A 22,886-nucleotide genomic window follows, 5' to 3' on the forward strand; every position below is an offset into this window, starting at 1 on the left:
TCTTCTAGATGAGCTCTTACATGGGCCCTAAGCTCATTTGGTAAGGATTGCCCTTTATCAGCAAGACTTTGTACAACAGAAATATATGAGAAACCCAAGCTCTCTTGACTAGACGAGGACGGAATAACGTCCCAGGTGAAGACGAACAGATGCAACTTCCATCAGATGTTATCCTGATGAAGAAGATTATATCTCCAAAAGTCATTTCAGAAGTGGGATTCGAACCCACGCCTCCAGTGGAGACTGCAGCCTAAACACAGGGCCTTAGACCACTCGGCCATCCTGACAGTGAAGAGTCCTAAGAAATGTATAAAAGTCACTCAGAAATTTCTGCGTCCATGCAAGCTTGAAATAATTTCAACCTTCAAACACAAGGTGCAACTTTTTGCACAGGACAATAAACACAGAAGATCACATATGAAAGCATTTCATTTCACAGGTGTACTGTTTTTATGCTTTTAGAATAACTTATACCTCTCACCAGCTATTTAGGGTTCTGTATCCTACTCACAAAATGATCTTGCCTGCGACCTCTCTCTTTATACACTAACAACTACTGCTCAGGAAGTAGGAAGGCAGAAGGTGGGGCAGTTTATGCAAATTTATGCTGTCAATGTGCCTTGCAGATTCATGCAGAATTTCTAGATCCTTGCTGGAAACAAGAGAGCAGGCCTTGTTTCAGATCAACTGTCCCTAGCAAGGAACGTTCGAGCACATCCATTCTTTTGCTCTCTAGCCCCTGGCTTGGGACTCACCCTCACTGGCTGAGGAGTGAAGTTCTGCATACCAACGTTGCATAGAAGGTATGTTTGTGATTGGTTTGAGATGGGTGGGAGGTCAAGAGCAGGGAAAAGCAAGTCACTTTTACTTCTAGTCTCCTCTTCTATGCCTACCTGCCGTTCACTCACTCTGTCTTTGTTTCATTCTCTCCTTCCTCAACACCCCATCTCACTTACTCGCTCTATCATTTGTGCTCTTTCCCCTTGCTCTTCATTTCATAGTGGAAACATCTCTTGAATGGATCATTAGAAAATGAGGTTACATAAAATTAAAAATCTACTTATTGGAAACCAAAAATATCACAAGACTGAATGTAAGCCATTTCTTCAATAAAAGGGATTTTTTAGGCACCCCCAAAAAACACATAAAACACCACTAGTGCTAGAAGAATATTATAAGAGCTTGAAGACAGAATTGGGCAAATTCATTTGCAGTTGAAACTGAAGTTTGGTACTTATTCAGATATTATATGCACTGCCAATTTTTAGCTGAGAATCTGAAGGAACGCAGAGACAAAATGGACTTAAACTTTTGTCAGAAGTGGGATTCGAACCCACGCCTCCAGGAGAGACTGCGGCCTTAACGCAGCACCTTAGACCACTCAGCCATTCTGACCACATGTTGCTTGTTCATCTACATAGTGAGAAAGATAGTGTGAACAAAAAAAACACACATCTTAGGCCATGAGTGGCTATAGCAAGAAAAAAACTCACTGCACTTTTCCAAAAAGACAACCATATAAGCCCATGTGAGGGAAATGATCTGATTTGCTCCCTCAAGAAAAAAAGAAGATTAAACACAGGTTTGTCAGAAGTGGGATTTGAACCCACGCCTCCAGAAGAGACTGCGACCTGAACACAGCGCCTTAGACCACTAGGCCATCCTGACTTGCATTTGCATCACCTTCCACAAGCCAGACAGCCATGCAAGTTTGGTACCGAAAAGGCATGCCCTCAATTTATTTATCCCATTATAAGCATTTCCAACAGATCTTTGAACAATCCATACAGAGCAGTACCTATGAAGAACTCTTTAGACCTTTAAAGCGTACAAAGAGAAAGTGCTATTCACCAGCCACTTGAACGGCCCAAAGCTGCTTTGAAATTGAGTCATCAGCCACATCTTGGCTGACTAAAGCAAATTCAACAAGGGAGCTCAATGTCACAAAATAGGGTGGAATACGCAAATCTAAGCAGCCCCTGATCACAGCCCTGAGGACATTGCTGTAAGTGTGCTGGAGTACAGCTGTCTACCATGTGCTTGGCATTCTTCCAAATTTGCATTGCCTGTCTGGCCAGGGAATACAAGAGCGTGACTCTTCTAGATGAGCTCTTACATGGGTCCTAAGCTCATTTGGTAAGGATTGCACTTTATCAGCAAGACTTTGTACAACAGAAATATATGAGAAACCCAATCTCTCTTGACTAGACCAGGACGGAATAACGTCCCAGGTGAAGACGAACAGATGCAACTTCCATCAGATGTTATCCTGATGAAGAAGATTATATCTCCAAAAGTCATGTCAGAAGTGGGATTCGAACCCACGCCTCCAGAGGAGACTGCAGCCTAAACACAGCGCCTTAGACCACTCGGCCATCCTGACAGTGGAGAGTCCTAAGAAATGTATAAAAGTCACTCAGAAATTTCTGCGTCCATGCAAGCTTGAAATAATTTCAACCTTCAAACACAAGGTGCAACTTTTTGCACAGGACAATAAACACAGAAGATCACATATGAAAGCATTTCATTTCACAGGTGTTCTGTTTTTATGCTTTTAGAATAACTTATACCTCTCACCAGCTATTTAGGGTTCTGTATCCTACTCACAAAATTACCTTGCCTGCGACCTCTCTCTTTATACACAAACAACTACTGCTCAGGAAGTAGGAAGGCAGAAGGTGGGGCAGTTTATGCAAATTTATGCTGTCAATGTGCCTTGCAGATTCATGCAGAATTTCTAGATCCTTGCTGGAAACAAGAGAGCAGGCCTTGTTTCAGATCAACTGTCCCTAGCAAGGAACGTCTGAGCACATCCATTCTTTTGCTCTCTAGCCCCTGGCTTGGGACTCACCCTCACTGGCTGAGGAGTGAAGTTCTGCATACCAACGTTGCATAGAAGGTATGTTTGTGATTGGTTTGAGATGGGTGGGAGGTCAAGAGCAGGGAAAAGCAAGTCACTTTCACTTCTAGTCTCCTCTTCTATGCCTCCCTGCCGTTCACTCCCTCTGTCTTTGTTTCATTCTCTCCTTCCTCAACACCCCATCTCACTCACTCGCTCTATCATTTGTGCTCTTTCCCCTTGCTCTTCATTTCATAGTGGAAAAATCTCTTGAATGGATCATTATAAAATGAGGTTACATAAAATTAAAAATCTACTTATTGGAAACCAAAAATATCACAAGACTGAATGTAAGCCATTTCTTCAATAAAAGGGATTTTTAGGCACCCCCCAAAAAACACATAAAACACCACTAGTGCTAGAAGAATATTATAAGAGCTTGAAGACAGAATTGGGCAAATTCATTTGCAGTTGAAACTGAAGTTTGGTACTTATTCAGATATTGTATGCACTGCCAATTTTTAGCTGAGATTCTGAAGGAACGCAGAGACAAAATGGACTTAAAGTTTTGTCAGAAGTGGGATTTGAACCCACGCCTCCAGGAGAGACTGCGGCCTTAACGCAGCACCTTAGACCACTCGGCCATCCTGACCACATGTTGCTTGTCCATTTACATAGTGAGAAAGATAGTGTGAACAAAAAAAACACACATCTTAGGCCATAAGTGGCTATAGCAAGAAAAAAACTCACTGCACTTTTCCAAAAAGACAACCATATAAGCCCATGTGAGGGAAATGATCTGATTTTCTCCCTCAAGAAAATAGAAGATTAAACATAGGTTTGTCAGAAGTGGGATTTGAACCCACGCCTCCAGAAGAGACTGCGACCTGAACGCAGCGCCTTAGACCACTCGGCCATCCTGACTTGCATTTGCAGCACCTTCCACAAGCCAGACAGCCATGCAAGTGGGGTACCGAAAAGGCATGCCCTCAATTTATTCATCCCATTATAAGCATTTCCAACAGATCTTTGAACAATCCATACAGAGCAGTACCTATGAAGAACTCTTTAGACCTTTAAAGCGTACAAAGAGAAAGTGCTATTCACCAGCCACTTGAACGGCCCAAAGCTGCTTTGAAATTGAGTCAACAGCCACATCTTGGCTGACTAAAGCAAATTCAACAAGGGAGCTCAATGTCACCACATAGGGTGGAATACGCAAATCTAAGCAGCCCCTGATCACAGCCCTAAGGACATTGCTGTAAGTGTGCTGGAGTACAGCTGTCTACCAGGTGCTTGGCATTCTTCCAAATTTGCATGGCCTGTCTGGCCAGGGAATACAAGAGCATGACTCTTCTAGATGAGCTTTTACATGGGTCCTAAGCTCATTTGGTAAGGATTGCACTTTATCAGCAAGACTTTGTACAACAGAAATATATGAGAAACCCAAGCTCTCTTGACTAGACGAGGACGGAATAACGTCCCAGGTGAAGACGAACAGATGCAACTTCCATCAGATGTTATCCTGATGAAGAAGATTATACCTCCAAAAGTCATTTCAGAAGTGGGATTCGAACCCACGCCTCCAGAGGAGACTGCAGCCTAAACACAGGGCCTTAGACCACTCGGCCATCCTGACAGTGAAGAGTCCTAAGAAATGTATAAAAGTCACTCAGAAATTTCTGCGTCCATGCAAGCTTGAAATAATTTCAACCTTCAAACACAAGGTGCAACTTTTTGCACAGGACAATAAACACAGAAGATCACATATGAAAGCATTTCATTTCACAGGTGTACTGTTTTTATGCTTTTAGAATAACTTATACCTCTCACCAGCTATTTAGGGTTCTGTATCCTACTCACAAAATTACCTTGCCTGCGACCTCTCTCTTTATACACAAACAACTACTGCTCAGGAAGTAGGAAGGCAGAAGGTGGGGCAGTTTATGCAAATTTATGCTGTCAATGTGCCTTGCAGATTCATGCAGAATTTCTAGATCCTTGCTGGAAACAAGAGAGCAGGCCTTGTTTCAGATCAACTGTCCCTAGCAAGGAACGTCTGAGCACATCCATTCTTTTGCTCTCTAGCCCCTGGCTTGGGACTCACCCTCACTGGCTGAGGAGTGAAGTTCTGCATACCAACGTTGAATAGAAGGTATGTTTGTGATTGGTTTGAGATGGGTGGGAGGTCAAGAGCAGGGAAAAGCAAGTCACCCTCACTTCTAGTCTCCTCTTCTATGCCTACCTGCCGTTCACTCACTCTGTCTTTGTTTCATTCTCTCCTTCCTCAACACCCCATCTCACTCACTGGCTCTATCATTTGTGCTCTTTCCCCTTGCTCTTCATTTCATAGTGGAAACATCTCTTGAATGGATCATTAGAAAATGAGGTTACATAAAATTAAAAATCTACTTATTGGAAACCAAAAATATCACAAGACTGAATGTAAGCCATTTCTTCAATAAAAGGGATATTTTAGGCACCCCCCAAAAAACACATAAAACACCACTAGTGCTAGAAGAATATTATACGAGCTTGAAGACAGAATTGGGCAAATTCATTTGCAGTTAAAACTGAAGTTTGGTACTTATTCAGATATTATATGCACTGCCAATTTTTAGCTGAGATTCTGAAGGAACGCAGAGACAAAATGGACTTAAAGTTTTGTCAGAAGTGGGATTCGAACCCACGCCTCCAGGAGAGACTGCGGCCTTAACGCAGCGCCTTAGACCACTCGGCCATCCTGACCACATGTTGCTTGTTCATCTACATAGTGAGAAAGATAGTGTGAACAAAAAGAAAACACACATCTTAGGCCATGAGTGGCTATAGCAAGAAAAAAAACTCACTGCACTTTTCCAAAAAGACAACCATATAAGCCCATGTGAGGGAAATGATCTGATTTTCTCCCTCTAGAAAAACGAAGATTAAACACAGGTTTGTCAGAAGTGGGATTTGAACCCACGCCTCCAGAAGAGACTGCGACCTGAACGCAGCGCCTTAGACCACTAGGCCATCCTGACTTGCAAATGCAGCACCTTCCACAAGCCAGACAGCCATGCAAGTGGGGTACCGAAAAGGCATGCCCTCAATTTATTTATCCCATTATAAGCATTTCCAACAGATCTTTGAACAATCCATACAGAGCAGTACCTATGAAGAACTCTTTAGACCTTTAATGAGTACAAAGAGAAAGTGCTATTCACCAGCCACTTGAACGGCCCAAAGCTGCTTTGAAATTGAGTCAACAGCCATATCTTGGCTGACTAAAGCAAATTCAACAAGGGAGCTCAATGTCACAACATAGGGTGGAATACACAAATCTAAGCAGCCCCTGATCACAGCCCTGAGGACATTGCTGTAAGTGTGCTGGAGTACAGCTGTCTACCAGGTGCCTGGCATTCTTCCAAATTTGCATGGCCTGTCTGGCCAGGGAATACAAGAGCATGACTCTTCTAGATGAGCTCTTACATGGGTCCTAAGCTCATTTGGTAAGGATTGCACTTTATCAGCAAGACTTTGTACAACAGAAATATATGAGAAACCCAAGCTCTCTTGACTAGACGAGGACGGAATAACGTCCCAGGTGAAGACGAACAGATGCAACTTCCATCAGATGTTATCCTGATGAAGAAGATTATATCTCCAAAAGTAATTTCAGAAGTGGGATTCGAACCCACGCCTCCAGAGGAGACTGCAGCCTAAACACAGCGCCTTAGACCACTCGGCCATCCTGACAGTGAAGAGTCCTAAGAAATGTATAAAAGTCACTCAGAAATTTCTGCGTCCATGCAAGCTTGAAATAATTTCAACCTTCAAACACAAGGTGCAACTTTTTGCACAGGACAATAAACACAGAAGATCACATATGAAAGCATTTCATTTCACAGGTGTACTGTTTTTATGCTTTTAGAATAACTTATACCTCTCACCAGCTATTTAGGGTTCTGTATCCGACTCACAAAATTACCTTGCCTGCGACCTTTCTCTCCATACACAAACAACTACTGCTCAGGAAGTAGGAAGGCAGAAGGTGGGGCAGTTTATGCACATTTATGCTGTCAATGTGCCTTGCAGATTCATGCAGAATTTCTAGATCCTTGCTGGAAACAAGAGAGCAGGCCTTGTTTCAGATCAACTGTCCCTAGCAAGGAACGTCTGAGCACATCCATTCTTTTGCTCTCTAGCCCCTGGCTTGGGACTCACCCTCACTGGCTGAGGAGTGAAGTTCTGCATACCAACGTTGCATAGAAGGTATGTTTGTGATTGGTTTGAGATGGGTGGGAGGTCAAGAGCAGGGAAAAGCAAGTCACCTTCACTTCTAGTCTCCTTTTCTATGCCTACCTGCCGTTCACTCACTCTGTCTTTGTTTCATTCTCTCCTTCCTCAACACCCCATCTCACTCACTCGCTCTATCATTCGTACTCTTTCCCCTTGCTCTTCATTTCATAGTGGAAACATCTCTTGAATGGATCATTAGAAAATGAGGTTACATAAAATTAAAAATCTACTTATTGGAAACCAAAAATATCACAAGACTGAATGTAAGCCATTTCTTCAATAAAAGGGATTTTTTAGGCACCCCCCAAAAAACACATAAAACACCACGAGTGCTAGAAGAATATTATAAGAGCTTGAAGACAGAATTGGGCAAATTCATTTGCAGTTGAAACTGAAGTTTGGTACTTATTCAGATATTATATGCACTGCCAATTTTTAGCTGAGATTCTGAAGGAACGCAGAGACAAAATGGACTTAAAGTTTTGTCAGAAGTGGGATTCGAACCCACGCCTCCAGGAGAGACTGCGGCCTTAATGCAGCGCCTTAGACCACTCGGCCATCCTGACCACATGTTGCTTGTTCATCTACATAGTGAGAAAGATAGTGTGAACAAAAAAAACACACATCTTAGGCCATGAGTGGCTATAGCAAGAAAAAAAACTCACTGCACTTTTCCAAAAAGACAACCATATAAGCCCATGTGAGGGAAATTATCTGATTTTCTCCCTCTAGAAAAAAGAAGATTAAACACAGGTTTGTCAGAAGTGGGATTTGAACCCACACCTCCAGAAGAGACTGTGACCTGAACGCAGCGCCTTAGACCACTCGGCCATCCTGACTTGCAATTGCAGCACCTTCCACAAGCCAGACAGCCATGCAAGTGGGGTACCGAAAAGGCATGCCCTCAATTTATTTATCCCATTATAAGCATTTCCAACAGATCTTTGAACAATCCATACAGAGCAGTACCTATGAAGAACTCTTTAGACCTTTAATGAGTACAAAGAGAAAGTGCTATTCACCAGCCACTTGAACGGCCCAAAGCTGCTTTGAAATTGAGTCAACAGCCATATCTTGGCTGACTAAAGCAAATTCAACAAGGGAGCTCAATGTCACAACATAGGGTGGAATACACAAATCTAAGCAGCCCCTGATCACAGCCCTGAGGACATTGCTGTAAGTGTGCTGGAGTACAGCTGTCTACCAGGTGCTTGGCATTCTTCCAAATTTGCATGGCCTGTCTGGCCAGGGAATACAAGAGCATGACTCTTCTAGATGAGCTCTTACATGGGTCCTAAGCTCATTTGGCCAGGATTGCACTTTATCAGCAAGACTTTGTCCAACAGAAATATATGAGAAACCCAAGCTTTCTTGACTAGACGAGGACGGAATAACATCCCAGGTGAAGACGAACAGATGCAACTTCCATCAGATGTTATCCTGATGAAGAAGATTATATCTCCAAAAGTCATTTCAGAAGTGGGATTCGAACCCACGCCTCCAGAGGAGACTGCAGCCTAAACACAGCGCCTTAGACCACTCGGCCATCCTGACAGTGAAGAGTCCTAAGAAATGTATAAAAGTCACTCAGAAATTTCTGCGTCCATGCAAGCTTGAAATAATTTCAACCTTCAAACACAAGGTGCAACTTTTTGCACAGGACAATAAACACAGAAGATCACATATGAAAGCATTTCATTTCACAGGTGTACTGTTTTTATGCTTTTAGAATAACTTATACCTCTCACCAGCTATTTAGGGTTCTGTATCCTACTCACAAAATTATCTTGCCTGCGACCTCTCTCTTTATACACAAACAACTATTGCTCAGGAAGTAGGAAGGCAGAAGGTGGGGCAGTTTATGCAAATTTATGCTGTCAATGTGCCTTGCAGATTCATGCAGAATTTCTAGATCCTTGCTGGAAACAAGAGAGCAGGCCTTGTTTCAGATCAACTGTCCCTAGCAAGGAACGTCTGAGCACATCCATTCTTTTGCTCTCTAGCCCCTGGCTTGGGACTCACCCTCACTAGCTGAGGAGTGAAGTTCTGCATACCAACGTTGCATAGAAGGTATGTTTGTGATTGGTTTGAGATGGGTGGGAGGTCAAGAGCAGGGAAAAGCAAGTCACCTTCACTTCTAGTCTCCTCTTCTATGCCTACCTGCCGTTCACTCACTCTGTCTTTGTTTCATTCTCTCCTTCCTCAACACCCCATCTCACTCACTGGCTCTATCATTTGTGCTCTTTCCCCTTGCTCTTCATTTCATAGTGGAAACATCTCTTGAATGGATCATTAGAAAATGAGGTTACATAAAATTAAAAATCTACTTATTGGAAACCAAAAATATCACAAGACTGAATGTAAGCCATTTCTTCAATAAAAGGGATTTTTTAGGCACCCCCCAAAAAACACATAAAACACCACTAGTGCTAGAAGAATATTATAAGAGCTTGAAGACAGAATTGGGCAAATTCATTTGCAGTTGAAACTGAAGTTTGGTACTTATTCAGATATTATATGCACTGCCAATTTTTAGCTGAGATTCTGAAGGAACGAAGAGACAAAATGGACTTAAAGTTTTGTCAGAAGTGAGATTCGAACCCACACCTCCAGGAGAGACTGCGGCCTTAACGCAGCGCCTTAGACCACTCGGTCATCCTGACCACATGTTGCTTGTCCATCTACATAGTGAGAAAGATAGTGTGAACAAAAAAAACACACATCTTAGGCCATAAGTGGCTATAGCAAGAAAAAAACTCACTGCACTTTTCCAAAAAGACAACCATATAAGCCCATGTGAGGGAAATGATCTGATTTTCTCCCTCAAGAAAAAAGAAGATTAAACACAGGTTTGTCAGAAGTGGGATTTGAACCCACGCCTCCAGAAGAGACAGCGACCTGAACGCAGCGCCTTAGACCACTCGGCCATCCTGACTTGCATTTGCAGCACCTTCCACAAGCCAGACAGCCATGCAAGTTTGGTACCGAAAAGGCATGCCCTCAATTTATTTATCCCATTATAAGCATTTCCAACAGATCTTTGAACAATCCATACAGAGCAGTACCTATGAAGAACTCTTTAGACCTTTAAAGCGTACAAAGAGAAAGTGCTATTCACCAGCCACTTGAACGGCCCAAAGCTGCTTTGAAATTGAGTCAACAGCCACATCTTGGCTGACTAAAGCAAATTCAACAAGGGAGCTCAATGTCACAACATAGGGTGGAATACGCAAATCTAAGCAGCCCCTGATCACAGCCCTGAGGACATTGCTGTAAGTGTGCTGGAGTACAGCTGTCTACCAGGTGCTTGGCATTCTTCCAAATTTGCATGGCCTGTCTGGCCAGGGAATACAAGAGCATGACTCTTCTAGATGAGCTCTTACATGGGCCCTAAGCTCATTTGGTAAGGATTGCCCTTTATCAGCAAGACTTTGTACAACAGAAATATATGAGAAACCCAAGCTCTCTTGACTAGACGAGGACGGAATAACGTCCCAGGTGAAGACGAACAGATGCAACTTCCATCAGATGTTATCCTGATGAAGAAGATTATATCTCCAAAAGTCATTTCAGAAGTGGGATTCGAACCCACACCTCCAGAGGAGACTGCGGCCTAAACACAGCACCTTAGACCACTCGGCCATCCTGACAGTGAAGAGTCCTAAGAAATGTATAAAAGTCACTCAGAAATTTCTGCGTCCATGCAAGCTTGAAATAATTTCAACCTTCAAACACAAGGTGCAACTTTTTGCACAGGACAATAAACACAGAAGATCACATATGAAAGCATTTCATTTCACAGGTGTACTGTTTTTATGCTTTTAGAATAACTTATACCTCTCACCAGCTATTTAGGGTTCTGTATCCTACTCACAAAATTATCTTGCCTGCGACCTCTCTCTTTATACACAAACAACTATTGCTCAGGAAGTAGGAAGGCAGAAGGTGGGGCAGTTTATGCAAATTTATGCTGTCAATGTGCCTTGCAGATTCATGCAGAATTTCTAGATCCTTGCTGGAAACAAGAGAGCAGGCCTTGTTTCAGATCAACTGTCCCTAGCAAGGAACGTCTGAGCACATCCATTCTTTTGCTCTCTAGCCCCTGGCTTGGGACTCACCCTCACTAGCTGAGGAGTGAAGTTCTGCATACCAACGTTGCATAGAAGGTATGTTTGTGATTGGTTTGAGATGGGTGGGAGGTCAAGAGCAGGGAAAAGCAAGTCACCTTCACTTCTAGTCTCCTCTTCTATGCCTACCTGCCGTTCACTCACTCTGTCTTTGTTTCATTCTCTCCTTCCTCAACACCCCATCTCACTCACTGGCTCTATCATTTGTGCTCTTTCCCCTTGCTCTTCATTTCATAGTGGAAACATCTCTTGAATGGATCATTAGAAAATGAGGTTACATAAAATTAAAAATCTACTTATTGGAAACCAAAAATATCACAAGACTGAATGTAAGCCATTTCTTCAATAAAAGGGATTTTTTAGGCACCCCCCAAAAAACACATAAAACACCACTAGTGCTAGAAGAATATTATAAGAGCTTGAAGACAGAATTGGGCAAATTCATTTGCAGTTGAAACTGAAGTTTGGTACTTATTCAGATATTATATGCACTGCCAATTTTTAGCTGAGATTCTGAAGGAACGAAGAGACAAAATGGACTTAAAGTTTTGTCAGAAGTGAGATTCGAACCCACACCTCCAGGAGAGACTGCGGCCTTAACGCAGCGCCTTAGACCACTCGGTCATCCTGACCACATGTTGCTTGTCCATCTACATAGTGAGAAAGATAGTGTGAACAAAAAAAACACACATCTTAGGCCATAAGTGGCTATAGCAAGAAAAAAACTCACTGCACTTTTCCAAAAAGACAACCATATAAGCCCATGTGAGGGAAATGATCTGATTTTCTCCCTCAAGAAAAAAGAAGATTAAACACAGGTTTGTCAGAAGTGGGATTTGAACCCACGCCTCCAGAAGAGACAGCGACCTGAACGCAGCGCCTTAGACCACTCGGCCATCCTGACTTGCATTTGCAGCACCTTCCACAAGCCAGACAGCCATGCAAGTTTGGTACCGAAAAGGCATGCCCTCAATTTATTTATCCCATTATAAGCATTTCCAACAGATCTTTGAACAATCCATACAGAGCAGTACCTATGAAGAACTCTTTAGACCTTTAAAGCGTACAAAGAGAAAGTGCTATTCACCAGCCACTTGAACGGCCCAAAGCTGCTTTGAAATTGAGTCAACAGCCACATCTTGGCTGACTAAAGCAAATTCAACAAGGGAGCTCAATGTCACAACATAGGGTGGAATACGCAAATCTAAGCAGCCCCTGATCACAGCCCTGAGGACATTGCTGTAAGTGTGCTGGAGTACAGCTGTCTACCAGGTGCTTGGCATTCTTCCAAATTTGCATGGCCTGTCTGGCCAGGGAATACAAGAGCATGACTCTTCTAGATGAGCTCTTACATGGGCCCTAAGCTCATTTGGTAAGGATTGCCCTTTATCAGCAAGACTTTGTACAACAGAAATATATGAGAAACCCAAGCTCTCTTGACTAGACGAGGACGGAATAACGTCCCAGGTGAAGACGAACAGATGCAACTTCCATCAGATGTTATCCTGATGAAGAAGATTATATCTCCAAAAGTCATTTCAGAAGTGGGATTCGAACCCACGCCTCCAGTGGAGACTGCAGCCTAAACACAGGGCCTTAGACCACTCGGCCATCCTGACAGTGAAGAGTCCTAAGAAATGTATAAAAGTCACTCAGAAATTTCTGCGTCCATGCAAGCTTGAAATAATTTCAACCTTCAAACACAAGGTGCAACTTTTTGCACAGGACAATAAACACAGAAGATCACATATGAAAGCATTTCATTTCACAGGTGTACTGTTTTTATGCTTTTAGAATAACTTATACCTCTCACCAGCTATTTAGGGTTCTGTATCCTACTCACAAAATGATCTTGCCTGCGACCTCTCTCTTTATACACTAACAACTACTGCTCAGGAAGTAGGAAGGCAGAAGGTGGGGCAGTTTATGCAAATTTATGCTGTCAATGTGCCTTGCAGATTCATGCAGAATTTCTAGATCCTTGCTGGAAACAAGAGAGCAGGCCTTGTTTCAGATCAACTGTCCCTAGCAAGGAACGTTCGAGCACATCCATTCTTTTGCTCTCTAGCCCCTGGCTTGGGACTCACCCTCACTGGCTGAGGAGTGAAGTTCTGCATACCAACGTTGCATAGAAGGTATGTTTGTGATTGGTTTGAGATGGGTGGGAGGTCAAGAGCAGGGAAAAGCAAGTCACTTTTACTTCTAGTCTCCTCTTCTATGCCTACCTGCCGTTCACTCACTCTGTCTTTGTTTCATTCTCTCCTTCCTCAACACCCCATCTCACTTACTCGCTCTATCATTTGTGCTCTTTCCCCTTGCTCTTCATTTCATAGTGGAAACATCTCTTGAATGGATCATTAGAAAATGAGGTTACATAAAATTAAAAATCTACTTATTGGAAACCAAAAATATCACAAGACTGAATGTAAGCCATTTCTTCAATAAAAGGGATTTTTTAGGCACCCCCAAAAAACACATAAAACACCACTAGTGCTAGAAGAATATTATAAGAGCTTGAAGACAGAATTGGGCAAATTCATTTGCAGTTGAAACTGAAGTTTGGTACTTATTCAGATATTATATGCACTGCCAATTTTTAGCTGAGAATCTGAAGGAACGCAGAGACAAAATGGACTTAAACTTTTGTCAGAAGTGGGATTCGAACCCACGCCTCCAGGAGAGACTGCGGCCTTAACGCAGCACCTTAGACCACTCAGCCATTCTGACCACATGTTGCTTGTTCATCTACATAGTGAGAAAGATAGTGTGAACAAAAAAAACACACATCTTAGGCCATGAGTGGCTATAGCAAGAAAAAAACTCACTGCACTTTTCCAAAAAGACAACCATATAAGCCCATGTGAGGGAAATGATCTGATTTGCTCCCTCAAGAAAAAAAGAAGATTAAACACAGGTTTGTCAGAAGTGGGATTTGAACCCACGCCTCCAGAAGAGACTGCGACCTGAACACAGCGCCTTAGACCACTAGGCCATCCTGACTTGCATTTGCATCACCTTCCACAAGCCAGACAGCCATGCAAGTTTGGTACCGAAAAGGCATGCCCTCAATTTATTTATCCCATTATAAGCATTTCCAACAGATCTTTGAACAATCCATACAGAGCAGTACCTATGAAGAACTCTTTAGACCTTTAAAGCGTACAAAGAGAAAGTGCTATTCACCAGCCACTTGAACGGCCCAAAGCTGCTTTGAAATTGAGTCATCAGCCACATCTTGGCTGACTAAAGCAAATTCAACAAGGGAGCTCAATGTCACAAAATAGGGTGGAATACGCAAATCTAAGCAGCCCCTGATCACAGCCCTGAGGACATTGCTGTAAGTGTGCTGGAGTACAGCTGTCTACCAGGTGCTTGGCATTCTTCCAAATTTGCATGGCCTGTCTGGCCAGGGAATACAAGAGCGTGACTCTTCTAGATGAGCTCTTACATGGGTCCTAAGCTCATTTGGTAAGGATTGCACTTTATCAGCAAGACTTTGTACAACAGAAATATATGAGAAACCCAATCTCTCTTGACTAGACCAGGACGGAATAACGTCCCAGGTGAAGACGAACAGATGCAACTTCCATCAGATGTTATCCTGATGAAGAAGATTATATCTCCAAAAGTCATGTCAGAAGTGGGATTCGAACCCACGCCTCCAGAGGAGACTGCGGCCTAAACACAGCGCCTTAGACCACTCGGCCATCCTGACAGTGGAGAGTCCTAAGAAATGTATAAAAGTCACTCAGAAATTTCTGCGTCCATGCAAGCTTGAAATAATTTCAACCTTCAAACACAAGGTGCAACTTTTTGCACAGGACAATAAACACAGAAGATCACATATGAAAGCATTTCATTTCACAGGTGTTCTGTTTTTATGCTTTTAGAATAACTTATACCTCTCACCAGCTATTTAGGGTTCTGTATCCTACTCACAAAATTACCTTGCCTGCGACCTCTCTCTTTATACACAAACAACTACTGCTCAGGAAGTAGGAAGGCAGAAGGTGGGGCAGTTTATGCAAATGTATGCTGTCAATGTGCCTTGCAGATTCATGCAGAATTTCTAGATCCTTGCTGGAAACAAGAGAGCAGGCCTTGTTTCAGATCAACTGTCCCTAGCAAGGAACGTCTGAGCACATCCATTCTTTTGCTCTCTAGCCCCTGGCTTGGGACTCACCCTCACTGGCTGAGGAGTGAAGTTCTGCATACCAACGTTGCATAGAAGGTATGTTTGTGATTGGTTTGAGATGGGTGGGAGGTCAAGAGCAGGGAAAAGCAAGTCACTTTCACTTCTAGTCTCCTCTTCTATGCCTCCCTGCCGTTCACTCCCTCTGTCTTTGTTTCATTCTCTCCTTCCTCAACACCCCATCTCACTCACTCGCTCTATCATTTGTGCTCTTTCCCCTTGCTCTTCATTTCATAGTGGAAAAATCTCTTGAATGGATCATTATAAAATGAGGTTACATAAAATTAAAAATCTACTTATTGGAAACCAAAAATATCACAAGACTGAATGTAAGCCATTTCTTCAATAAAAGGGATTTTTTAGGCACCCCCCAAAAAACACATAAAACACCACTAGTGCTAGAAGAATATTATAAGAGCTTGAAGACAGAATTGGGCAAATTCATTTGCAGTTGAAACTGAAGTTTGGTACTTATTCAGATATTGTATGCACTGCCAATTTTTAGCTGAGATTCTGAAGGAACGCAGAGACAAAATGGACTTAAAGTTTTGTCAGAAGTGGGATTTGAACCCACGCCTCCAGGAGAGACTGCGGCCTTAACGCAGCACCTTAGACCACTCGGCCATCCTGACCACATGTTGCTTGTCCATTTACATAGTGAGAAAGATAGTGTGAACAAAAAAAACACACATCTTAGGCCATAAGTGGCTATAGCAAGAAAAAAACTCACTGCACTTTTCCAAAAAGACAACCATATAAGCCCATGTGAGGGAAATGATCTGATTTTCTCCCTCAAGAAAATAGAAGATTAAACATAGGTTTGTCAGAAGTGGGATTTGAACCCACGCCTCCAGAAGAGACTGCGACCTGAACGCAGCGCCTTAGACCACTCGGCCATCCTGACTTGCATTTGCAGCACCTTCCACAAGCCAGACAGCCATGCAAGTGGGGTACCGAAAAGGCATGCCCTCAATTTATTCATCCCATTATAAGCATTTCCAACAGATCTTTGAACAATCCATACAGAGCAGTACCTATGAAGAACTCTTTAGACCTTTAAAGCGTACAAAGAGAAAGTGCTATTCACCAGCCACTTGAACGGCCCAAAGCTGCTTTGAAATTGAGTCAACAGCCACATCTTGGCTGACTAAAGCAAATTCAACAAGGGAGCTCAATGTCACAACATAGGGTGGAATACGCAAATCTAAGCAGCCCCTGATCACAGCCCTAAGGACATTGCTGTAAGTGTGCTGGAGTACAGCTGTCTACCAGGTGCTTGGCATTCTTCCAAATTTGCATGGCCTGTCTGGCCAGGGAATACAAGAGCATGACTCTTCTAGATGAGCTTTTACATGGGTCCTAAGCTCATTTGGTAAGGATTGCACTTTATCAGCAAGACTTTGTACAACAGAAATATATGAGAAACCCAAGCTCTCTTGACTAGACGAGGACGGAATAACGTCCCAGGTGAAGACGAACAGATGCAACTTCCATCAGATGTTATCCTGATGAAGAAGATTATACCTCCAAAAGTCATTTCAGAAGTGGGATTCGAACCCACGCCTCCAGAGGAGACTGCAGCCTAAACACAGGGCCTTAGACCACTCGGCCATCCTGACAGTGAAGAGTCCTAAGAAATGTATAAAAGTCACTCAGAAATTTCTGCGTCCATGCAAGCTTGAAATAATTTCAACCTTCAAACACAAGGTGCAACTTTTTGCACAGGACAATAAACACAGAAGATCACATATGAAAGCATTTCATTTCACAGGTGTACTGTTTTTATGCTTTTAGAATAACTTATACCTCTCACCAGCTATTTAGGGTTCTGTATCCTACTCACAAAATTACCTTGCCTGCGACCTCTCTCTTTATACACAAACAACTACTGCTCAGGAAGTAGGAAGGCAGAAGGTGGGGCAGTTTATGCAAATTTATGCTGTCAATGTGCCTTGCAGATTCATGCAGAATTTCTAGATCCTTGCTGGAAACAAGAGAGCAGGCCTTGTTTCAGATCAACTGTCCCTAGCAAGGAACGTCTGAGCACATCCATTCTTTTGCTCTCTAGCCCCTGGCTTGGGACTCACCCTCACTGGCTGAGGAGTGAAGTTCTGCATACCAACGTTGAATAGAAGGTATGTTTGTGATTGGTTTGAGATGGGTGGGAGGTCAAGAGCAGGGAAAAGCAAGTCACCCTCACTTCTAGTCTCCTCTTCTATGCCTACCTGCCGTTCACTCACTCTGTCTTTGTTTCATTCTCTCCTTCCTCAACACCCCATCTCACTCACTGGCTCTATCATTTGTGCTCTTTCCCCTTGCTCTTCATTTCATAGTGGAAACATCTCTTGAATGGATCATTAGAAAATGAGGTTACATAAAATTAAAAATCTACTTATTGGAAACCAAAAATATCACAAGACTGAATGTAAGCCATTTCTTCAATAAAAGGGATATTTTAGGCACCCCCCAAAAAACACATAAAACACCACTAGTGCTAGAAGAATATTATACGAGCTTGAAGACAGAATTGGGCAAATTCATTTGCAGTTAAAACTGAAGTTTGGTACTTATTCAGATATTATATGCACTGCCAATTTTTAGCTGAGCTTCTGAAGGAACGCAGAGACAAAATGGACTTAAAGTTTTGTCAGAAGTGGGATTCGAACCCACGCCTCCAGGAGAGACTGCGGCCTTAACGCAGCGCCTTAGACCACTCGGCCATCCTGACCACATGTTGCTTGTTCATCTACATAGTGAGAAAGATAGTGTGAACAAAAAGAAAACACACATCTTAGGCCATGAGTGGCTATAGCAAGAAAAAAAACTCACTGCACTTTTCCAAAAAGACAACCATATAAGCCCATGTGAGGGAAATGATCTGATTTTCTCCCTCTAGAAAAACGAAGATTAAACACAGGTTTGTCAGAAGTGGGATTTGAACCCACGCCTCCAGAAGAGACTGCGACCTGAACGCAGCGCCTTAGACCACTAGGCCATCCTGACTTGCAAATGCAGCACCTTCCACAAGCCAGACAGCCATGCAAGTGGGGTACCGAAAAGGCATGCCCTCAATTTATTTATCCCATTATAAGCATTTCCAACAGATCTTTGAACAATCCATACAGAGCAGTACCTATGAAGAACTCTTTAGACCTTTAATGAGTACAAAGAGAAAGTGCTATTCACCAGCCACTTGAACGGCCCAAAGCTGCTTTGAAATTGAGTCAACAGCCATATCTTGGCTGACTAAAGCAAATTCAACAAGGGAGCTCAATGTCACAACATAGGGTGGAATACACAAATCTAAGCAGCCCCTGATCACAGCCCTGAGGACATTGCTGTAAGTGTGCTGGAGTACAGCTGTCTACCAGGTGCTTGGCATTCTTCCAAATTTGCATGGCCTGTCTGGCCAGGGAATACAAGAGCATGACTCTTCTAGATGAGCTCTTACATGGGTCCTAAGCTCATTTGGTAAGGATTGCACTTTATCAGCAAGACTTTGTACAACAGAAATATATGAGAAACCCAAGCTCTCTTGACTAGACGAGGACAGAATAACGTCCCAGGTGAAGACGAACAGATGCAACTTCCATCAGATGTTATCCTGATGAAGAAGATTATATCTCCAAAAGTAATTTCAGAAGTGGGATTCGAACCCACGCCTCCAGAGGAGACTGCAGCCTAAACACAGCGCCTTAGACCACTCGGCCATCCTGACAGTGAAGAGTCCTAAGAAATGTATAAAAGTCACTCAGAAATTTCTGCGTCCATGCAAGCTTGAAATAATTTCAACCTTCAAACACAAGGTGCAACTTTTTGCACAGGACAATAAACACAGAAGATCACATATGAAAGCATTTCATTTCACAGGTGTACTGTTTTTATGCTTTTAGAATAACTTATACCTCTCACCAGCTATTTAGGGTTCTGTATCCGACTCACAAAATTACCTTGCCTGCGACCTTTCTCTCCATACACAAACAACTACTGCTCAGGAAGTAGGAAGGCAGAAGGTGGGGCAGTTTATGCACATTTATGCTGTCAATGTGCCTTGCAGATTCATGCAGAATTTCTAGATCCTTGCTGGAAACAAGAGAGCAGGCCTTGTTTCAGATCAACTGTCCCTAGCAAGGAACGTCTGAGCACATCCATTCTTTTGCTCTCTAGCCCCTGGCTTGGGACTCACCCTCACTGGCTGAGGAGTGAAGTTCTGCATACCAACGTTGCATAGAAGGTATGTTTGTGATTGGTTTGAGATGGGTGGGAGGTCAAGAGCAGGGAAAAGCAAGTCACCTTCACTTCTAGTCTCCTTTTCTATGCCTACCTGCCGTTCACTCACTCTGTCTTTGTTTCATTCTCTCCTTCCTCAACACCCCATCTCACTCACTCGCTCTATCATTCGTACTCTTTCCCCTTGCTCTTCATTTCATAGTGGAAACATCTCTTGAATGGATCATTAGAAAATGAGGTTACATAAAATTAAAAATCTACTTATTGGAAACCAAAAATATCACAAGACTGAATGTAAGCCATTTCTTCAATAAAAGGGATTTTTTAGGCACCCCCCAAAAAACACATAAAACACCACGAGTGCTAGAAGAATATTATAAGAGCTTGAAGACAGAATTGGGCAAATTCATTTGCAGTTGAAACTGAAGTTTGGTACTTATTCAGATATTATATGCACTGCCAATTTTTAGCTGAGATTCTGAAGGAACGCAGACACAAAATGGACTTAAAGTTTTGTCAGAAGTGAGATTCGAACCCACGCCTCCAGGAGAGACTGCGGCCTTAACGAAGTGCCTTAGACCACTCGGCCATCCTGACCACATGTTGCTTGTTCATCTACATAGTGAGAAAGATAGTGTGAACAAAAAAAACACACATCTTAGGCCATGAGTGGCTATAGCAAGAAAAAAAAACACTGCACTTTCCAAAAAGACAACCATATAAGCCCATGTGAGGGAAATGATCTGATTTGCTCCCTCAAGAAAAAAAGAAGATTAAACACAGGTTTGTCAGAAGTGGGATTTGAACCCACGCCTCCAGAAGAGACTGCGACCTGAACACAGCGCCTTAGACCACTAGGCCATCCTGACTTGCATTTGCATCACCTTCCACAAGCCAGACAGCCATGCAAGTTTGGTACCGAAAAGGCATGCCCTCAATTTATTTATCCCATTATAAGCATTTCCAACAGATCTTTGAACAATCCATACAGAGCAGTACCTATGAAGAACTCTTTAGACCTTTAAAGCGTACAAAGAGAAAGTGCTATTCACCAGCCACTTGAACGGCCCAAAGCTGCTTTGAAATTGAGTCATCAGCCACATCTTGGCTGACTAAAGCAAATTCAACAAGGGAGCTCAATGTCACAAAATAGGGTGGAATACGCAAATCTAAGCAGCCCCTGATCACAGCCCTGAGGACATTGCTGTAAGTGTGCTGGAGTACAGCTGTCTACCAGGTGCTTGGCATTCTTCCAAATTTGCATGGCCTGTCTGGCCAGGGAATACAAGAGCGTGACTCTTCTAGATGAGCTCTTACATGGGTCCTAAGCTCATTTGGTAAGGATTGCACTTTATCAGCAAGACTTTGTACAACAGAAATATATGAGAAACCCAATCTCTCTTGACTAGACCAGGACGGAATAACGTCCCAGGTGAAGACGAACAGATGCAACTTCCATCAGATGTTATCCTGATGAAGAAGATTATATCTCCAAAAGTCATTTCAGAAGTGGGATTCGAACCCACGCCTCCAGAGGAGACTGCAGCCTAAACACAGCGCCTTAGACCACTCGGCCATCCTGACAGTGAAGAGTCCTAAGAAATGTATAAAAGTCACTCAGAAATTTCTGCGTCCATGCAAGCTTGAAATAATTTCAACCTTCAAACACAAGGTGCAACTTTTTGCACAGGACAATAAACACAGAAGATCACATATGAAAGCATTTCATTTCACAGGTGTACTGTTTTTATGCTTTTAGAATAACTTATACCTCTCACCAGCTATTTAGGGTTCTGTATCCGACTCACAAAATTACCTTGCCTGCGACCTCTCTCTTTATACACAAACAACTATTGCTCAGGAAGTAGGAAGGCAGAAGGTGGGGCAGTTTATGCAAATTTATGCTGTCAATGTGCCTTGCAGATTCATGCAGAATTTCTAGATCCTTGCTGGAAACAAGAGAGCAGGCCTTGTTTCAGATCAACTGTCCCTAGCAAGGAACGTCTGAGCACATCCATTCTTTTGCTCTCTAGCCCCTGGCTTGGGACTCACCCTCACTAGCTGAGGAGTGAAGTTCTGCATACCAACGTTGCATAGAAGGTATGTTTGTGATTGGTTTGAGATGGGTGGGAGGTCAAGAGCAGGGAAAAGCAAGTCACCTTCACTTCTAGTCTCCTCTTCTATGCCTACCTGCCGTTCACTCACTCTGTCTTTGTTTCATTCTCTCCTTCCTCAACACCCCATCTCACTCACTGGCTCTATCATTTGTGCTCTTTCCCCTTGCTCTTCATTTCATAGTGGAAACATCTCTTGAATGGATCATTAGAAAATGAGGTTACATAAAATTAAAAATCTACTTATTGGAAACCAAAAATATCACAAGACTGAATGTAAGCCATTTCTTCAATAAAAGGGATTTTTTAGGCACCCCCCAAAAAACACATAAAACACCACTAGTGCTAGAAGAATATTATAAGAGCTTGAAGACAGAATTGGGCAAATTCATTTGCAGTTGAAACTGAAGTTTGGTACTTATTCAGATATTATATGCACTGCCAATTTTTAGCTGAGATTCTGAAGGAACGAAGAGACAAAATGGACTTAAAGTTTTGTCAGAAGTGAGATTCGAACCCACACCTCCAGGAGAGACTGCGGCCTTAACGCAGCGCCTTAGACCACCCGGTCATCCTGACCACATGTTGCTTGTCCATCTACATAGTGAGAAAGATAGTGTGAACAAAAAAAACACACATCTTAGGCCATAAGTGGCTATAGCAAGAAAAAAACTCACTGCACTTTTCCAAAAAGACAACCATATAAGCCCATGTGAGGGAAATGATCTGATTTTCTCCCTCAAGAAAAAAGAAGATTAAACACAGGTTTGTCAGAAGTGGGATTTGAACCCACGCCTCCAGAAGAGACAGCGACCTGAACGCAGCGCCTTAGACCACTCGGCCATCCTGACTTGCATTTGCAGCACCTTCCACAAGCCAGACAGCCATGCAAGTTTGGTACCGAAAAGGCATGCCCTCAATTTATTTATCCCATTATAAGCATTTCCAACAGATCTTTGAACAATCCATACAGAGCAGTACCTATGAAGAACTCTTTAGACCTTTAAAGCGTACAAAGAGAAAGTGCTATTCACCAGCCACTTGAACGGCCCAAAGCTGCTTTGAAATTGAGTCAACAGCCACATCTTGGCTGACTATAGCAA

At 42.8% G+C, this 22,886-nt stretch overlaps 25 non-coding genes across 25 annotated transcripts; all 25 read right to left on the reverse strand.

Annotated features, from left to right (window-relative positions):
• Positions 1 to 1,312: 1,312 nt before the first annotated feature.
• TRNAL-AAG (transfer RNA leucine (anticodon AAG)) lies at positions 1,313 to 1,395 on the reverse strand. Its single transcript has one exon. It is a non-coding gene; the product is annotated as a tRNA-Leu (tRNA).
• A 190-nt stretch (positions 1,396 to 1,585) lies between these two features.
• Positions 1,586 to 1,668, reverse strand: TRNAL-CAG (transfer RNA leucine (anticodon CAG)). The gene has a single exon. It is a non-coding gene; the product is annotated as a tRNA-Leu (tRNA).
• Positions 1,669 to 2,300: 632 nt separating this feature from the next.
• On the reverse strand, positions 2,301 to 2,383 carry TRNAL-UAG (transfer RNA leucine (anticodon UAG)). The gene has a single exon. It is a non-coding gene; the product is annotated as a tRNA-Leu (tRNA).
• A 1,025-nt stretch (positions 2,384 to 3,408) lies between these two features.
• Positions 3,409 to 3,491, reverse strand: TRNAL-AAG (transfer RNA leucine (anticodon AAG)). The gene has a single exon. It is a non-coding gene; the product is annotated as a tRNA-Leu (tRNA).
• A 189-nt stretch (positions 3,492 to 3,680) lies between these two features.
• TRNAL-CAG (transfer RNA leucine (anticodon CAG)) lies at positions 3,681 to 3,763 on the reverse strand. The gene has a single exon. It is a non-coding gene; the product is annotated as a tRNA-Leu (tRNA).
• Positions 3,764 to 5,504: 1,741 nt separating this feature from the next.
• Positions 5,505 to 5,587, reverse strand: TRNAL-AAG (transfer RNA leucine (anticodon AAG)). Its single transcript has one exon. It is a non-coding gene; the product is annotated as a tRNA-Leu (tRNA).
• Positions 5,588 to 5,779: 192 nt separating this feature from the next.
• Positions 5,780 to 5,862, reverse strand: TRNAL-CAG (transfer RNA leucine (anticodon CAG)). The gene has a single exon. It is a non-coding gene; the product is annotated as a tRNA-Leu (tRNA).
• Positions 5,863 to 6,494: 632 nt separating this feature from the next.
• On the reverse strand, positions 6,495 to 6,577 carry TRNAL-UAG (transfer RNA leucine (anticodon UAG)). Its single transcript has one exon. It is a non-coding gene; the product is annotated as a tRNA-Leu (tRNA).
• A 1,026-nt stretch (positions 6,578 to 7,603) lies between these two features.
• Positions 7,604 to 7,686, reverse strand: TRNAL-AAG (transfer RNA leucine (anticodon AAG)). The gene has a single exon. It is a non-coding gene; the product is annotated as a tRNA-Leu (tRNA).
• Positions 7,687 to 7,876: 190 nt separating this feature from the next.
• TRNAL-CAG (transfer RNA leucine (anticodon CAG)) lies at positions 7,877 to 7,959 on the reverse strand. The gene has a single exon. It is a non-coding gene; the product is annotated as a tRNA-Leu (tRNA).
• Positions 7,960 to 8,591: 632 nt separating this feature from the next.
• On the reverse strand, positions 8,592 to 8,674 carry TRNAL-UAG (transfer RNA leucine (anticodon UAG)). The gene has a single exon. It is a non-coding gene; the product is annotated as a tRNA-Leu (tRNA).
• A 1,298-nt stretch (positions 8,675 to 9,972) lies between these two features.
• Positions 9,973 to 10,055, reverse strand: TRNAL-CAG (transfer RNA leucine (anticodon CAG)). Its single transcript has one exon. It is a non-coding gene; the product is annotated as a tRNA-Leu (tRNA).
• Positions 10,056 to 10,687: 632 nt separating this feature from the next.
• On the reverse strand, positions 10,688 to 10,770 carry TRNAL-UAG (transfer RNA leucine (anticodon UAG)). The gene has a single exon. It is a non-coding gene; the product is annotated as a tRNA-Leu (tRNA).
• Positions 10,771 to 12,068: 1,298 nt separating this feature from the next.
• On the reverse strand, positions 12,069 to 12,151 carry TRNAL-CAG (transfer RNA leucine (anticodon CAG)). The gene has a single exon. It is a non-coding gene; the product is annotated as a tRNA-Leu (tRNA).
• Positions 12,152 to 13,891: 1,740 nt separating this feature from the next.
• Positions 13,892 to 13,974, reverse strand: TRNAL-AAG (transfer RNA leucine (anticodon AAG)). The gene has a single exon. It is a non-coding gene; the product is annotated as a tRNA-Leu (tRNA).
• Positions 13,975 to 14,164: 190 nt separating this feature from the next.
• On the reverse strand, positions 14,165 to 14,247 carry TRNAL-CAG (transfer RNA leucine (anticodon CAG)). Its single transcript has one exon. It is a non-coding gene; the product is annotated as a tRNA-Leu (tRNA).
• A 632-nt stretch (positions 14,248 to 14,879) lies between these two features.
• TRNAL-UAG (transfer RNA leucine (anticodon UAG)) lies at positions 14,880 to 14,962 on the reverse strand. Its single transcript has one exon. It is a non-coding gene; the product is annotated as a tRNA-Leu (tRNA).
• A 1,026-nt stretch (positions 14,963 to 15,988) lies between these two features.
• On the reverse strand, positions 15,989 to 16,071 carry TRNAL-AAG (transfer RNA leucine (anticodon AAG)). The gene has a single exon. It is a non-coding gene; the product is annotated as a tRNA-Leu (tRNA).
• Positions 16,072 to 16,260: 189 nt separating this feature from the next.
• Positions 16,261 to 16,343, reverse strand: TRNAL-CAG (transfer RNA leucine (anticodon CAG)). The gene has a single exon. It is a non-coding gene; the product is annotated as a tRNA-Leu (tRNA).
• Positions 16,344 to 18,084: 1,741 nt separating this feature from the next.
• On the reverse strand, positions 18,085 to 18,167 carry TRNAL-AAG (transfer RNA leucine (anticodon AAG)). Its single transcript has one exon. It is a non-coding gene; the product is annotated as a tRNA-Leu (tRNA).
• A 192-nt stretch (positions 18,168 to 18,359) lies between these two features.
• On the reverse strand, positions 18,360 to 18,442 carry TRNAL-CAG (transfer RNA leucine (anticodon CAG)). The gene has a single exon. It is a non-coding gene; the product is annotated as a tRNA-Leu (tRNA).
• Positions 18,443 to 19,074: 632 nt separating this feature from the next.
• Positions 19,075 to 19,157, reverse strand: TRNAL-UAG (transfer RNA leucine (anticodon UAG)). Its single transcript has one exon. It is a non-coding gene; the product is annotated as a tRNA-Leu (tRNA).
• Positions 19,158 to 20,455: 1,298 nt separating this feature from the next.
• TRNAL-CAG (transfer RNA leucine (anticodon CAG)) lies at positions 20,456 to 20,538 on the reverse strand. Its single transcript has one exon. It is a non-coding gene; the product is annotated as a tRNA-Leu (tRNA).
• Positions 20,539 to 21,170: 632 nt separating this feature from the next.
• TRNAL-UAG (transfer RNA leucine (anticodon UAG)) lies at positions 21,171 to 21,253 on the reverse strand. Its single transcript has one exon. It is a non-coding gene; the product is annotated as a tRNA-Leu (tRNA).
• A 1,298-nt stretch (positions 21,254 to 22,551) lies between these two features.
• TRNAL-CAG (transfer RNA leucine (anticodon CAG)) lies at positions 22,552 to 22,634 on the reverse strand. Its single transcript has one exon. It is a non-coding gene; the product is annotated as a tRNA-Leu (tRNA).
• Positions 22,635 to 22,886: the final 252 nt, after the last annotated feature.

This window comes from Lissotriton helveticus, chromosome 8, assembly GCF_964261635.1.
Source record: "Lissotriton helveticus chromosome 8, aLisHel1.1, whole genome shotgun sequence".
In the NCBI taxonomy this organism is placed as follows: domain Eukaryota; kingdom Metazoa; phylum Chordata; class Amphibia; order Caudata; family Salamandridae; genus Lissotriton; species Lissotriton helveticus.